Here is a 16,410-nt window from a genome sequence, read left to right as displayed (position 1 = left end):
TTCTTCCCTCACTACTCTAAGTTTCTGAGGACCATAATGGGTCTCAAGTGTCTATTTCATTCTGTTCCCCACAGTTCTGTCCCTTTTTAATGTGAAACATACAAGTATAATCACAATTTGTTGATTAATGAAACTCATGAGTGCAGTAAGTTTTAAACTATTCCCTGACAAAATTTTCACCTTCTCCTTACCTACTAATTGGCACTAAAACTCTAGCCACATATGACCCAAAAGCTGTGTATTAATTATTTGTATTGCCCTACCACCTAGAAGCTTTAGTCAGGGTCCAGGACACAATCGTGCTAGGTGCTGCATAAACACAACACAAAAAGATGGTCCTTGACCCAAAGAGCTTATAAACAAAGCATAGCACAGAAGACAAGTAGATACAGACAGATGTGTGAATAAAATGAAACAATGACACAATATTGGTCCATCATGATAGGCAGTGGTAAAAGTGCACCAGCTGTCTACCTATCATCAAGTTTTTTGTAGGCATCATTGCAAAGGAGAGTTTTAAGGAAGAATATGAAGGAGGACACAATGAGGTAAGTTTTGTGGATGTTGAAACATAACACTGCAAAACCCCAAAGCAAATATTGGAAACTAAGAGGGAATATCAGTTATTTATAATCCATGTGAAAAAAAATCAGCATTAATGCAGCTGAAAAAGTTCTACTTGCCTAGACAAATATGGTTCTCTTTTTTTAAACTTGAGTGAAATCTCACTAATTTTATTCCTTTTGTAAAAGCGGTGTGAATAGATTCCCTCTTGGTGAGCAAATTTTCATGAGAATTTTGAAAGGATGTGTTAATGCTGCTACCTTAACGCTAACTCTTAAATACCACAAAATTCCAAAATTAAAAGGTGACCCGAACGAAGGAGTTTTCAAAAATTGTGCTTTAGTACTTGGTTTCTTTAATGTACAAAGAACACATGAAGACATTATCCACTTTATACTCATCCATGCATGCAAAGCAAATGGTTTCAGCAAAATTTGCTGTTTCAATTTTATCATTTTGCATTATCTTGACTAAGTGCCAACAAAACTGCTGTGCAAAAAAAAGCTTTTCAGTTACATGACTTACTACAAATTAAAAATTAAAGTATTTTTAACAAGACTACCAGGTTCTCACATTCCTCAGTGTATTCACTGTAAACATATATGTCATAGCAAGTCGGTATTTCTATATTGACAAATAGGAGTCAACGTTTTAAAGAAATGATGCCCCAGTTTGTTTCTATATTTAGTTAATTAAACCCATCCCCTATTGCTTTTAAACACAGAACTGGCTTTTTTGGATAAAAATGCTTTTTGCCTACAGCTGACAAAGGATGCAGTTTCTTATCAAATAAATTACCTCTTTTAGGCCTCTCTTGCTTCATCTGACCCCCCATATACTTTTTCTATACAAATTACTGTGAGCGTTAGACTCTAGAAACTTCTAGCATTACACTCTTGAAACAGTTATGTTTATCCCAGAACTTATCTGTACCCAATACTAGAAGTGACCTCAACAATAACACTGCTAGCTAATGCTTCTTACTATACCTTCCAACTCAATGCACCATGCAGACCTATGAGAACATATCACAAGAAGTCAGGTTTGCACTTCCTGGTGACAATCCAACAGTTTGAAGTGATTCCTGGCCCTGTTCAGGGTTGAACAAATTAAAGTTAGTGGATTGATCTAGAAATTTCATCCCTAATACAGAGAGAGGAACAAGTACCACAGATGTTAAAACCAACACAAAGTACACTAAACAAAAAATGTGAACTTACGGTCTTACTTTACAAATTAACTCATGCTTTCACCCAATTTTGAAGGACTATTTTTTTTTAATTATGTAAATACAAGACACAAGGCTTGCCTATGTGACCTTTTCAAGCAAGTCCTTTCTTGCTTGGGTGCCACCTGAAAAGAGCTTGGCATGAACAAGTTACAAAGTTCTCAACAGAGTATGAAGTACTCAGCTTATATTTGAGATGCTATGTCAAACAAGGACCTTTATATTTGGTCATCCTTCCTTAAGGATTTATAGCTAATCAATACCACTTACACATTCAAGGTGGTATTTTCAAAATACTCAGGATGGGCCTTAACTCTGCTGTCTCTGAAGCCAGTGGTAAGACCACTGACTTCAATGGAGCAACGTTAGGCCAACTGTGAGCAGTTCTGAAAATCTCACCTTTAAGGCCTAATCTAAGCAAAGGACTGTATATACTCTTCTTGAATAAATTGCTCATTGGAGTACGTCAACGTTTAGATTTATCGAACTAGAATTTAGAAGAATCAAACGAAGCAAAGAACAAGCTTTTGAAACCATCTTTCCCTGAAATTAACAGCTAAACAATCTCAGATATGGGTATTTCAGTGGACTTGTGCTGAGCAGCTACTTCTAGGCAAAAAGGAGTATTAAAAAAAAAAAAGATTTGTTAGGGTAAATAAGGACAATGAAAGAGTTGGTTTACACTGGGAACCTACACCGGCATAACTAGATCTCTCGGGGGGTGGGGGGGGTATGAAAAATCAACAGCACTGAGGCGTAGTTAAGCCCATGGTTAACCCCTGATGTAGACAGTGCTAGGTCGATGGAAGAGTTCTTCCCTGAGAGATGGTAGCGGGTCGATGGAAGTGTTATTACCAAGCCAACAGGAAAACACCTCCTACAGGCATAGGTAGCACCTATACTGAAGCGGTTTTAAGTGTAGACATACCCTGAGAATTTAGATATTTAGATCACGTAAGCCTCTAAGTACCTCGCAATAATTAAACCATCTTTCCCCTCACCCACCTTCAGGAGTAGCTTGAAAGGTTCACTGATACATTCTACTGCTCCCCCCTTCCATCCACTTACAGATTGTGTGAAGAGCAGCCAATGGGGGAAAGCAGGTTCAAGAAAAGGGTTTTGCATACTGCATCATCCTTAGCTCTTGAGGGAGCAAGTTCCAAAGTCCAGCTCTGATTCCCAAGAAAGTTGTTTCCTGTATTCACAAGTTTCCCCTTTTGGTTGACTGGAGTTAATGCTATGGAGGGTTTTCAGTATTAGGAAAGAGACCTTTAATTAGACTTATCATTGGGCAGCCAGTGCAGAGATGAGTTCTGGAGTGAGATGCGACCTGAGCTGCTGAGCAAACTGGCTGCTGTGTTTTGTATCAGCTGAAGCTTTTCCCCCTTCATTCCAAGCAATTTAAGATTTTTAAAATATGTCTAAATAGTTGATATTTGAACAATTACAAGTCTCAAACCCATGTTTAAGTCCTTTTATGAAAACACAAGTTAGCAGTAACTGGGGAACTCATCTTTTCACCACAATTTGCTTTTTGCCTAAGTAATAACTGCCACCTTGCTCCACTAGCACTACAAACTGCTCTGCATCATCTCACCCCTTTCATCTGAGAAACTGGAGCCAGCAGAAAGAAAACAGGAAGAGAAGCTGATCATTTATGGGGGAGGGATAGCTCAGTGGTTTGAGCATTGGCCTACTAAACCCAGGGTTGTGAGTTCAATCCTTGAGGGGGCCATTTGGGATCTGGGGCAAAAATTGGGGATTGGTCCTGCTTTGAGCAGGGGGTTGGACTAGATGACCTCCTGAGGTCCCTTCCAACCCTGATATTCTATGATTTTGGTTCCATCCTCTTCCCTCCCATATTGATCTTCCCATTTTCTCCACCTCCCCTGCTTCTCTTCACCAAAGAGAAAAGCTTCAACCCTCCATCCCTACTCTCCTCCACTCCCCCCCCCCAATGCAGGGAGGGGCAGCAGCTGGCAGGACTAGAAGCATACTTTAATGGTTCCCCACACACATTTTAGGCTGTTTTTCAGTTATTTAAATGTGCAGTACTGGAGACATTGTTTTCTCTTTTTGGCAGACCCTGGTCTTAAAACAGTGTTCTGCCTTAATATTCATTTCCAAATACTCAAAGTTAACAGATGTTTATATGATGCATGAATGCTCTGAGTAGCCTTTTTTTAATAATATTTAATTAGCTGTGTGTATCCATCAGCAGTTTCCTATTACTCTGACTGTTCCAGGTAATAAGAGGAGATTCAGTCAGACTGAGGCATCAAAAGAAATTGTACTAGAATAAATTTATAACTGAACAAGTCACCAGGATCAGAGGATATAAATTTGACTTCCTGTATCAGATTAATAAATTGAAATAAACCTAAACAAAATTCTAAACACACACTGACAACAGGAATAAATCACAGAAAAAATCATGCCTCAATTTTTTGAGCATGTCAACGAAACAGTGGATAACAGAGAACCAGCTGAAAATTTGGACTTTCAAAAACCTTTTCATGAAGTCCCTCAAAGAAACTATTTAATCACAATAAACAGATTCAGGGAAGTTCTAGGCAACAGTGGGCTGAAATTTTGGACCTGATCAGATGTTGCTTTCAAAAGTTATCACATTACATAGAGATAAATAGATGCGATTATACGGAGTGTGGGGCCTCAAGCTCAGCCAACAATGATCTAAAAAGGAGCATGCTGAGCAACAGAAATGGCAAAATTCAGTTAGCACAATATTACTTCAAAAATTTCATAATTTTTATTACAGAAGATTAGAAAAGACTGAGAAACTTTGGACAGACCTAATACAGCCAGGTAACAGACCACCACAATGGCAAATGAAAGTCACACAATCATAGAAACCTGGAGAGGTCATCTAGTCCAGCCCTCTGCCAACCAACTGGGAGATCTCAAGAACCATGACTGAAAAGTGTTAAAGATAACTGGACTTCCAAAAGGTCCTGAAATTAAAGGATTCCTGCTGCACTTACGAAAGAAGCAATAAAATGTTCAATTAAAAATAGAGGGCACAGAGAATCACACTATCTGTCCTAGGAAGGAGGAGAGACCTAGGGAAACTATTTTAAGATTATTTCATTAGAGACCAATGAACATTAGAAGCTACAAGAAATATAAAGGTTATACAGCAAAGATTCTCTTTATACTTTAATGCCAGATATTAATGGAGTGATCTTAATGTCAGCGAAAGGAAGCTACTTCCCTAAAAAAATTAGATTCACCATAAAACATTTTACCTTTTTGGTGGGTTTAAAGAGAACTATATGAAGAACTGGTCTACACTAGAAATTGACATCCTTAGATCTACGTCTCTTGGGGGTGTGAAAAATCCACACTCGAGACATGCAGCAATGTCTAAACTAACCCCCAAGTGTAGACAGCACTAGATCACTAGAAGAATTCTTTCACTGACCTAGCTTCAGCCTCCTGGGGAGGTGCATTTTACCTACAGTGACAGGAGAAGCCCTTCTGTCAGCATAAGGTGTGTCTACACTGAAGCTACACCACTACAGCATTTTAAGTGTAGACATACCCAAAGAGAGCCTCTTCATTTTTTTAAAAACAGGTTCTGGTTTAATTATATATGGCAGCATGCAAACTGAGTATTTCATGGAATAGTCTTCCTCTTTGTGGATTGGTCACAATTTACTATACAATCTATATTTATTGCAACTTGACTTTGAGGTGTGAACAATATTCTAAGCTAAGCTGGTAATAATTTCCACTATCACCATATTAATCACAGAAGCAGAGTAAATTGATTTACTTAGCCCTAACACACACACAGAGAATACTACAGTATAGAGTAAATGAGAGCGTAAGACAGTTATTCTCAACCCATGGCCACTGGGCTGCATGCGGCCCAATTAACACAGCTGCAGTCCAGTTGTGTGCTAAAATAATTTCAAAGTTTCCTGCTCCAATCCAGCAGGGGGTGGAGGGAGGCTGAGGGGGAGACAGCATCATGCAGCCTGGCTAGAGGGCTCCTGCCAGGAGGGAAGGCGGAGGAGCCCCCTGTGGCAGGGGAAGAGCTCAGCAGTCCAACACAGGGGCCCCTGCCAGGCAAGCCCCACTCCTGCTCCAACCTGGCTGATGGCACTGCTCCCGAGGGTCCAAAGCAATCCCTGAACAGTCCCAGCCATGCTGCCAGCTCAGTATAGTATTCCTATCCCATGAGTTACAAAAATGACAAGTTCAAAAACTGTATACATTGGATTTATCCAAGGAGATTAAGCTGGTCTAAAGCAGGAGTGACCCTGACCTCAGTGGCTCAAATCGAGGTAGGAGCATCAAGAATCTATCATACAAAAGTGAGATACACAGGGGAACCATTACTACCAGGTTTTTTTTTATGTTTAAAAAAAAAAACACACCTGGGTGCCTGAACATAAGCAAACTTCAGTTTTTCAGAGAAAAAGAGGGATGAATGGACCTGAAAAGCAGCTTAAAACAGAAAGGGAGCTATTCCGTCTCATCACACTCACACAGTAATAAGACTCTTAAATGCTGGGACAGCAATCTGGCCACGTTTAACAACTGATGTTTGTAATTCAGCACATGTCTAACTCAACTTTCTAATAGACAAACAAATTATTAATTATTAGCAGTGCCGTATTCAGTAAGATCTTTATTTCTTATTTCCTCTGGTGTATAATTGAGACTAATTCTTTAAATTATAAATGAGGATTAACCTCATCAGTATCTGGGAAGCATGTTATCAAGAGAATCAGTCCAGCACAGACAGAGCCATTTGATCTTCTTAGACAGAAGTGTTTGACTTGACTGAGAACCTATGGAAAGAAATATGCTTACCAGATTTCTCTGAACAGCCAGATTCAATACTGACAATGAGTTTTCTGCTCTTCATTTTACAAGACAGGATCACACTAGTCATTAATGGGAAAAAGGCTTGGAAAACTTCTGGGAAAATCCCTAGTGAAACTGCTTGCAAAGCTGAAAGATGTGTCTCAAACTCAAATTATGAACCTTTACTACTTAAATTTCCACTGAAATACCCTTCAGGAAAGACCAGAGAGCCCAGGGGAAAATTAGAAGCCCTCTTTCCAACTTAAGGATGGAATAGGGAACCTAGATATTTGGAGAAGAGAAGTCAGGTAAACAGATTTATTTTTCTTGATCAGTCAGCTTTGTCATTAAAAAATAGGGTTTAACAGCTGTGACACCCCATCAATGGCTTTATAAACAAATCTATTCACATAATCAATAATTTGTCTCTAATTGATGTGGTACCATGGAATGCAGTACCAGACACCAATTGCAGCATGCAGATCAAACAGTGATTAACATAAGATTTGTCATGTGGCCACTTTGTAAGTTTCCTCTTGAAAGAGGATTTCTCTGCCTATGATGCAGATGCTGCATTGATCTAGTAAAGTTTGAAATGTAGCCTTTTTGATCTGAAGGATTCCTTGGCACAAAATTTTAGCAGCCTTACTACAGGCTGAGGTTTTGAGGCTTTATTTTCTCTTATATCTAGATAGCATAGAACACGAAGGGCTGCAATTTTCTTTAATGTTTGTTTTACACATCCAGCAAATGCCATTGCTTTTCTTTAGGAAGTTTTGAATTTGGGCAGAAAAATGCAAAGACTACTACTGGTGATCAATAACAGCTGACAAATGGAATAAGTGCTGGATCAAAATACTAAATTGTCAGACTGAAAATATCAAAAAGGGATGTCACTACAACTTTAAATTCTAAAACTATATGGCCTGTCATAACTACCAAAAATTCTACCTGCAGAGAAAGGCAATATCATACTGAAGACAAGGGGTCAAATGGAAACTCCTGAGAGAGCATCTAGATCCATATTAAGGTTTCACGGAACTACTCTATTATCTGAAGAGTAAGCAGTGAGCAGAACACATCTGATGTGAGGGTGAAAAAAAACCAGTCCAGTTTATGCACTCTTGGTACTGTTTTGATGATTAGATCGCACATCTTACACAAGGATTTTCCAAAATACCACAGTAATAAGGCCCATAAAGGTACCTACACAAAACAGCTATTTTCTTTAACTAGTGTACTTACAAGCACTCCTATTACATTAGCTTTACTTCTAGGGAAGGAACAAAACAGTTACTAACCTTTCGTAATGGTGTTCTTTGAGACATGTTGCACATATCCATTCCTGCCCACAGTCATTGGAAATTTTCTCTCTGTGGTTCCTGTCGGGGCGGATTGAGCACACACTGCTGTCACGAGCCACTGCAGTCTCTATACAGCACCAAGCTGACCACCTTCAGTAGCTTCTTTCTGGAAACTCCAATACAGAAGGGTAGGACGACAGGTTGTAGAATGGATGCGTGCACCACATCTCAAACAACAGTTATGAAAGCTTAGTAAGCATTTTTATTTCTTCGAGTGATTGCATATGTGCATTCCACTCTTGGTGACTTCCCAAGCAGTTAAATAGGTGGAGGGACTCGAGTTCAAGCACACATGGACTGCAGTATAGCTCGTCGAAATCTGGCATCATCTCGGAGTACTGAGTGATGATGACATAATGGAAGGAGAAAGCATGCACCCATGACCAGGTTGCTGCTCTGCAAATGTTCAGGATAGGGATCTGCACTAAGAATGCCATTCAGGATGCTTGTGAAGTAGGCAGTCAGCTTGTCTGGAAGAGAGACACCTGCCAGATCATAACACGATACAAAAAGTTATCCAAGACAAAATTCCCTATATGAAAATTAGATGACCGTTCATGCTGTTCACTATGGCCACAAACAGTTGGGTGAACCATTTAAAATGTTTGGTCCTGTCTATGTAGAACATCAGTGCTTATCTCATGTCCAATGTGGGTAGCCGTTGCTCATCCTTGTTTGCATGTAGTTGTGGGTAAAACAGGTAAGTAAATTGATTGATACGAAAATCTGAAACTACCTTAGAGAGAAACCTTGCATGAGGGCGTAAATACACCATATCTTTAAAGAAGACTGTACCGTGGCTCAAATGTGAGGGCAACTCTTCTGTCAGGAAAACAACCTTCCAGAAAAATTGCAGTAAGAGCCACATTGCTAGAGGCTCAAATGATGGTCCCATAAGTTTAGACAAAACTAAGTTCAAGTCCCAAGGGAAAACTGGCTCCCTTAGATAAAGATACAATCTTTCCAGGCCTTTAAGGAATCTAATTGTCATGTCATCAGAACAAATGGAACATCATCTATGTGAGAGTGGAAAGCTGATATTGCTGCCAGTTGAACCTTGCTAGAGGAAATTGCTATGCCTTGCTGTTTCAGATGCAGCAGATAGTTGAGTATTTGTTGGGTAGACGAATGCACCAGTAACACTCTGGTTTGACAAGCCCAGATGGAGACTCACTTCCATTTTGACAGGCAGGTGGCCCTGGTGGAGGGCTTTCTGCTATTTAGAAGACCTGGCAAACATTCTTAACAAGCCTGCTCCCCCTTTCAGCCATCTGCTTCTCATGCCTCTTAGGCACTGGGGATGGTAAGTAGTGTCAAGTCTCTGGTATGGTAGGAGGCACACTCCTTATCCACTCTGAGAGTCTTACCAACCTGGCTCAGATGAAGGTCTCAATGTCAGCACTACGAGTAGAACCTTTAGTTTGGCTTCACAATCTTTCTTTGTGCAAGGCTGAAAGTACCTGCAAATTTGGCAGTGCTCTCCAATATGAGCTTCCCTGAAGCACTTCAAGAAACCTGAGCATAGGTTGCTTACAGGGATAGCCTTATTGCAGGAAATGCACGACTTGAAGCCTGGTGACCAAGGCATCCCTCAGCACCAGGTCAATCAAAACCCTGGGATGGTAAAAAACAAAACAACTAACCACCTGAATGACACTAACTATTCACAATAAAAGAACACAGTGCACTGAGAGACCTTAAAAATGCAAGAAGAGCAGTTCCAGCAACTGTTATAGGAGTCACGGGTGATGGGATTTTGTGTCAGCTGGGTCCTCTACATCAGGGGTTCTCAAACTGGGGGTCATGACCCCTCAGGGGTTGCAAGGTGGTTACATGCGGGTCTTGAGCGATCAGCTCCATGACCCTGACTGCCCTGAGCTCCCATTAAATTAAATTAACTCCCCATTTTTAATTTATAGTGGGGGGGGGGTGTCACATTCAGAGGCTTGCTTTGTGAAAGGGGTCACCAATAAAAAAAAATTTATAAACCACTGCTCTATACCAATGCCAGGGGAGCACGACAGCGAAGGACACTGAAGCCATCTCCACAAGTACCACTGAGGAAAAATTTCCAGCAACTATGCACAGTGCACACCCCCCCACCCAGTCTGTAATGCACATGTTACTTTTTTGTAAAGTGCTTACAACAATGGGGACCTTATCAATAAGTGGGGTTCCCAGGTGCTACCATAATAGAAATCAACATGTAGTACTATTACTACTATTTAGTTTATTGTAATCTAATTTAATAAGCTGCAACAAACATTTGTAACAGCTGCAAAAGGAATGATGTCTATCACGAGTTCTTCCAGAGAAAGGATTGTATCCCCATCTCCACCAATGTGACTAGAGACTAGCTAAATCATTTTCATAGGATTACTTAGGTCAGCAATACTCTGCGACCTTCAAGGTTTGTTTTTCACATTCATTCTCTCAGATTGTATCAGGGCCACACACAAAGGAAAACAGGACAAAAATGCAGAGATTTAAGATCATCATGCTTATCAGTTTCAAAAGGAAGTGCAAATATTTCAAAATGTTAATATATTTTCCAAAAGTCTTACACGTAAAATTTAAGTAACAAGGTCATTCTTTTAACAAACTGTATCACTACTTCTTAAATAAAAGACCGAAGTGTCATCCATCTGAACTAAGCAGGCCAAGCAAAATATCCTCGAACTCCTATGTTCTCCTCAATGTCGAAATGGGTGGATAAATTTAAAGCCTGCTCTCTCAGGAGTTGCTTTATAGGCAATTTTCTCCCAGTATCAAGGTCTGCAATTTCCATTTGGCTGCCAGTTTGCGATTAAATTCATCACCTTTATTATAAAAATGTGCTGCACTCCACAGCCTGCTGCACAAGAACTGCAAGAAAGACATTTTTCACTGCTAATGGCAGCATCACTCTAAGGCAGTCACCACATCCATTTAGACATTAGCTTCTCCAACATGATGCAGGGACCTATCACTCACATGGGAAACCCCTAACAATTGTAAACCGCAGAGAAATAGTTCTGAACAGATTGCATCTTTCAGTTAGCTTTTTGGACAAAAGCCACAATTATATTTCACGTTAAATGCTATGACAAGTCAAGTTTCCTATGTCTCTGGATAGCCTTTTTAAAGCTGACTGTTTACCTGCATTCAAATGTTAAGCAGCAAACAAAATATTTCACGTCTGTAAACATATAAGAAGTTAACAAACCTCAAAGGACTGACTGATCTGACACCTTTAATTCCATTATTAATAAATGGGGTTTGTTTTACAGTTTAACTTTAGTCTTGTGGGCATATACCCAATGGGGAAAGTGAAAATAAAGATGATGTACATACATGCATAGGACATTACATTGCTCTTTCACCTGGCTTTTCCTTTCCTAATGAACTACAATGTAGGCATCTACTTTTTGGATATATTCTGAGAAATCTTAAATACAGGCTTAAAACAATGCTTGATAAAATACTGGAAGAGGTACTTTTTTCTTTATTATTTGATACTAAAGTTATCCTCAAGACTACTATCTAGATTAAAATAACCCAGTCGGTGGACTGTTATACCTTGTTTAACAAAAATAAAATGCAATACTTTAAAAAGGGTCATACACATTCTAGATCCAGGTTGCTTGGTTTTAAAATTGTCACCTTCAGAGCTGGCAATTTCCCAGGGAAAATTAGTTTAGGACAGGATGCTGGTAAATACTGGCTTCAACATGGTTTGAACCAGGAAAAACAATTCCATCAGTATCCAGCAAGCGCAGAACGAATCTTTTCAAACTTAGACTGAGCTTATTCAGCAGTTTTGAATGGATACAGTCAATCTTCAAAGTTGGGCTTCTGTTACATAATTAAAAATTTTATTAAAAAACTAATGTTAAAATTACATAATACACAGGTTAAAGAAAGAGCGTCTATACATCCAGGTGTATGCAGAAGTAAAAAGGTTCATTTAAAAGTCATACAATATATAGACTACATAATCAGCAATAACCCAAATTTAGATTAATAAATCTAAAGATATTCTTTAGATATTAGTATGCAAATATTTGGGTACATAACTCATGAAAAGTTATACAGCGAGTTGGTTGTGGAAAGCAAATATAGCAATGAGTGAAAACTCTCCCTCACTATTTGAGAAGTTAGGATAGGTTATCCCTTAGAAAATAAAACCATCAGGGAAGTTGACAGATTCTGCATTCTCTCAACACTCATTCTTTACTGGGGTCCGGACTGTTAGCCTACAACTCTGCAAGCTTCTGATTGCTTAATGCTTCAAGCCTACAACTCTGCATGACTGTCGTTTTCATATAATCACATGTTTTACTTGTATATATAATATCACAACAGAAATGAGTCATTAGAAAACACTAAAGCAAAACATATACAGACATTCCAATGTTCAGTATCATTAGATATTAGTATTACACCCACTGGAATTTAACTTGATTTGTACAAACCTAAATTAATCTATGAATCTACTGCTTTACATAACCACAATTTGAATATGTAACTAAAACTGTGTAATGTGGTATGCATTAACAAAACAGCTTTTAAAATAGAAAACGTCTTAAACTATGACTAACTAATTTTTCCCAGGGCAGTAACACAAAAAACAAACAAAGATTTTACCTGGTAAAAGCCACCTCTAGTAAATACCATGCTACCCACGGTTAGGGTGACCCGATAGAAAGTATGAAAAATCAGGACAGGGAATGTGGGAGAGGAAGAATAGGCACCTATATGAGAAAAAGCCCCATATATCAGGACTGCCCCTATTAAAAAAAAAAAAAAATCGGGACTTCTGGTCACCCTATCTATGGTTAGCTGGTGAGAAGTAACCTAGAACATAAACATCTCAATTTTTAAGATGTAAATTAAGAATTCAATACACAAATTGGTCATACCTTATTTTTGGTCTGCTATTTAAAACCAATCAGCAGGAATTCAAGTTGGCTAAGGCAGTTGCCATAGTTATGTCTATTGGAGGAAGTGAAAAATCATGCTACATGTAACAAGAGGATAGAAATCAAACAGCTGCCAAAAGGTAAGCACCACCACGAAAACCCTATTTTAAAGCTTTTTTAAAAAAAGGATACTACCTACAATACAATCAGATGAAAAAAAGTTAAAATAAGCTTCTTTAAAGGGACGTTAAACATGTTTGCATTAGGGCTGTCAAGCGATGAAAACAAAATCGCAATTAATCACAATTAATGGCACTGTTAAACAATAACAGAATACCATTTTAGATATTTTCTACGTTTTCCAATATATTGATTTCCATTACAACACAATACAAAAATCAATCATGATTAACTGTACTGTTAAGCAATAAAATACCAATTGAAAATTATTAAATATTTTGGATGCTTTCTACATTTTCAAATATATTGATTTCAATTACAACACAATACAAAGCATACAGTACTCGCTTTATATTTATGTTTGATTACAAATATTTGCACTGTAAAAAACAAAATAGTCTTTCAATTCACCTAATACAAGTACTATAGAGCAATCTCATCATCATGGAAGTTGAATTTAATTCTACATTTCTCTGTACAAAAAAACCCTATATTCAAAAGTAAAAAAAAAAAAAAAAGTAAAACTTTAGATCCTACAAGTCCACTCAGTCCTACTTCAGCCAAATCGCTCAGACAAACAAGTTTGGTTAAAATTTGCAGGAGATAATGCTACCCGCTTCTTCTTTACAATGTCACCTGAAAGTGAGAACAGACGTTCTCAGGGCACTGTCGTAGCCGGTGCAGCAAGATATTTACATGCCAGATGCACTAAAGATGCATATGTCTCTTCATGCTTCGACCATCATTCCAGAGGACATGCGTCAATGCTGATGACTGTTTCTGCTTGATAACGATCCAAAGCAGAGCAGACCGACTCATGTTCATTTTCTTCCTCTGAGTCAGATGCCACCAGCAGAAGCTGATTTTCTTTATTGCTAGTTTGGGTTCCACAGTTACCATATCTGAGTGTTGCTCTTTTAAGACTTCTGAAAGCATGCTCCACACCTCGTCCCTCTCAGATTTTGGTCAGCACTTCAGGTTCTTAAACCTTGGGTCCAGTGCTGTAGCTATTTTTAGAAATCTCACTTTGGTACCTTCTTTGCATTTTGTCAAATCTGCTGTGAAAGTGTTCTTAAAATGAACATGTGCTGGGTCATCATCCAAGACTGATATGACATGAAATATATGGCAGAATGCAGGTAAAACAAAACAGGAGACATACATTTCTTCTCCAAGGAGTTCAGTCACAAACATAATTAACGCTTTCATTTTTTAATGAGTATCATCAGCATGGAAGCACATCCTCTGGAATGGTGACTGAAGAATGAAGGGGCATACGAATGTTTAGCATATCTGACACATAAATACTGTGCAACGCAGGCTACAGAAGTGCTATGCGAACGCCTGTTCTCACTTTCAGGTAACGTTGTAAACAAGAAGCAGGTAGCATTATCTCCTGCAAATTTTAACCAAACTTGTTTGTCTGAGCGATTGGCTCTAAAGTTTACTTTTTTTTTTTTTTTTTTTATTAACTTTTGAATGCAGGTTTTTTGTACAAATGTAGAATTAAGTTCAACTTTCATGATAATGAGATTGCTCTATAGTACTTGTATTAGGTGAATTGAAATAGACTTGTTTTTTACAGTGCAAATATTTGTAATCAAAACAAAGTGAGCACTGTATGCTTTGTATTGTGTTGTAATTGAAATCAATATATTTGAAAATGTAGAAAGCATCCAAAATATTTAATAATTTTCAATTGATATTTTATTGCTTAACAGTACAATTAATCATGATTAATTTCTTAATTGTGATTTTTGCGTTAACTGCGATTGACAGCCCTAGTTTGCATTACAGTCATATCAAAGATAACCAGACAATATCAGTTGTATTCCACTTTTTGAATTTCACAATCTGAGCTTATTTAGCTGTTGCCACATTGCACTGATTAGTGTTGGACCCCAAACTCTTATCACATCTATTCTCTTCTTCAAGGCACATTCCTTATTTAAAAGATTTCAATAGCTGATGACTGTACTAAATTCAGAGGAACTGCACCCCAGCCAGCCACCAATCTCTCCTGTGATCTCTCTTCTATTCACACACTTCATCTGGCCACATGACTAGGGATAAAATGGCTGAACAGGAGGAAAAAGGTCTATTGTTTTGGTTGATTTTTACTTTGAATCTCCTATGTTCTGGTGTTTTTACATTCATATCAAAGACCATTAAAAAAAATTTTGTACCACAGGCAACCTTTGGTGTAGAATTTGTGTACAGCCAAAAACTACAAATCTAGCCTGAACACTAGAATTCAGCTCCAGACATGACATATTATTTATACCCTACCACATACTATTTCCATATTATTTTATCCAATTTAACAACTTGTGTTGAGTTATAATAAAAAGCTATTACTACAGGGGATTATCAAAGGTATAGCTCTAGTATTGGTTTGCTAGATAAGTAGTTTCAAAAGTATTGCATAGCTTTGGAAAATGTTGAATCTACAGCCTAAGGATAAATAACTGGACATCTGTTTTACAGTTACTTCATTAACAGACTACATTCTCTGCTTAATTAGATTACGTTAAACTTCAGTCAGTAGTGCTGGATATTTGAGATGCTTGTTCCTCTGATGGGATATTGTTAGCAACCTTTTCTTGACATGAGTGAGAAAATGACATTCCTTGTAACATTGTAATTAACTGGTTTTCCACTGCAATGCAGCATGGAAAGATGATTTCAGCTCAACTTTATTGAAAACAATAGCTGGTATTTGCGAGCTGCAGTTCCGATTATTTCACAGCTCATTGCTTTTAACAACTGGTACACCAAGTTTCTAGGACTATTTGACGAAATTAACAACTAGATAAGATAATGCACTGTCAGTATTTATTTCTCGTCTTTTTAATGTTATCTGCAATTACAGCTCTCAAACCAAAGCATGACAAGGGGACTACTGTTATGTCAAATTCTGACAAAACTGAAGCAAAACATGGATTATTTTAGAGACAAGTGCTCTGTGACACACAAGGCTCCATCAGAGGACAGGTATGATCCTTTGTAGTGAAAAAAAACCCACTATTTACTAGGTTTACATCACTACATCCACCTTGCTCTCAATATAAGTTAGCCAGGTGTATATTTTGCTCTGACCACACGGTTTGATACAAGGGAACCAACCATAGATTTTGAATGGGGCACTATAAAGGGGAAGCACCATTTAGAATGGAAGTTTGACCCTTCATTTGATCTTTGCTATCCGAAATTCAAAACGTACCACAAATAGCACCAGCAAAGAAAACCTAAAAACTAAAGGGCCACTAATCTTAATTTATTTTTAAATTGACTTCAGAGGAGAAGGATCTGATTTATTTAAATTCCTTTAGAAGGG

The 16,410-nt window shown here is 38.2% G+C and overlaps 1 protein-coding gene and 1 long non-coding RNA gene across 14 annotated transcripts in view; both read right to left on the bottom strand.

The window, feature by feature from the left end:
• QKI (QKI, KH domain containing RNA binding) overlaps positions 1–16,410 on the bottom strand; it is a 331,524-nt gene that overhangs the window by 295,626 nt on the left and 19,488 nt on the right. The gene's annotated exons all lie outside the window — the stretch shown is intronic.
• LOC140909181 (uncharacterized) overlaps positions 756–16,410 on the bottom strand; it is a 34,580-nt gene continuing 18,925 nt past the window's right edge. The window contains exon 2 of the long non-coding RNA XR_012158124.1: positions 756–12,966. This is a non-coding gene — a long non-coding RNA (uncharacterized lncRNA). The remainder of the gene's footprint in view (positions 12,967–16,410) is intronic.

The sequence above is a fragment of the Lepidochelys kempii genome, chromosome 3 (assembly GCF_965140265.1).
Source record: "Lepidochelys kempii isolate rLepKem1 chromosome 3, rLepKem1.hap2, whole genome shotgun sequence".
Lineage (NCBI taxonomy): Eukaryota > Metazoa > Chordata > Testudines > Cheloniidae > Lepidochelys > Lepidochelys kempii.
This window is presented reverse-complemented; position numbering and strand designations above follow the sequence as displayed.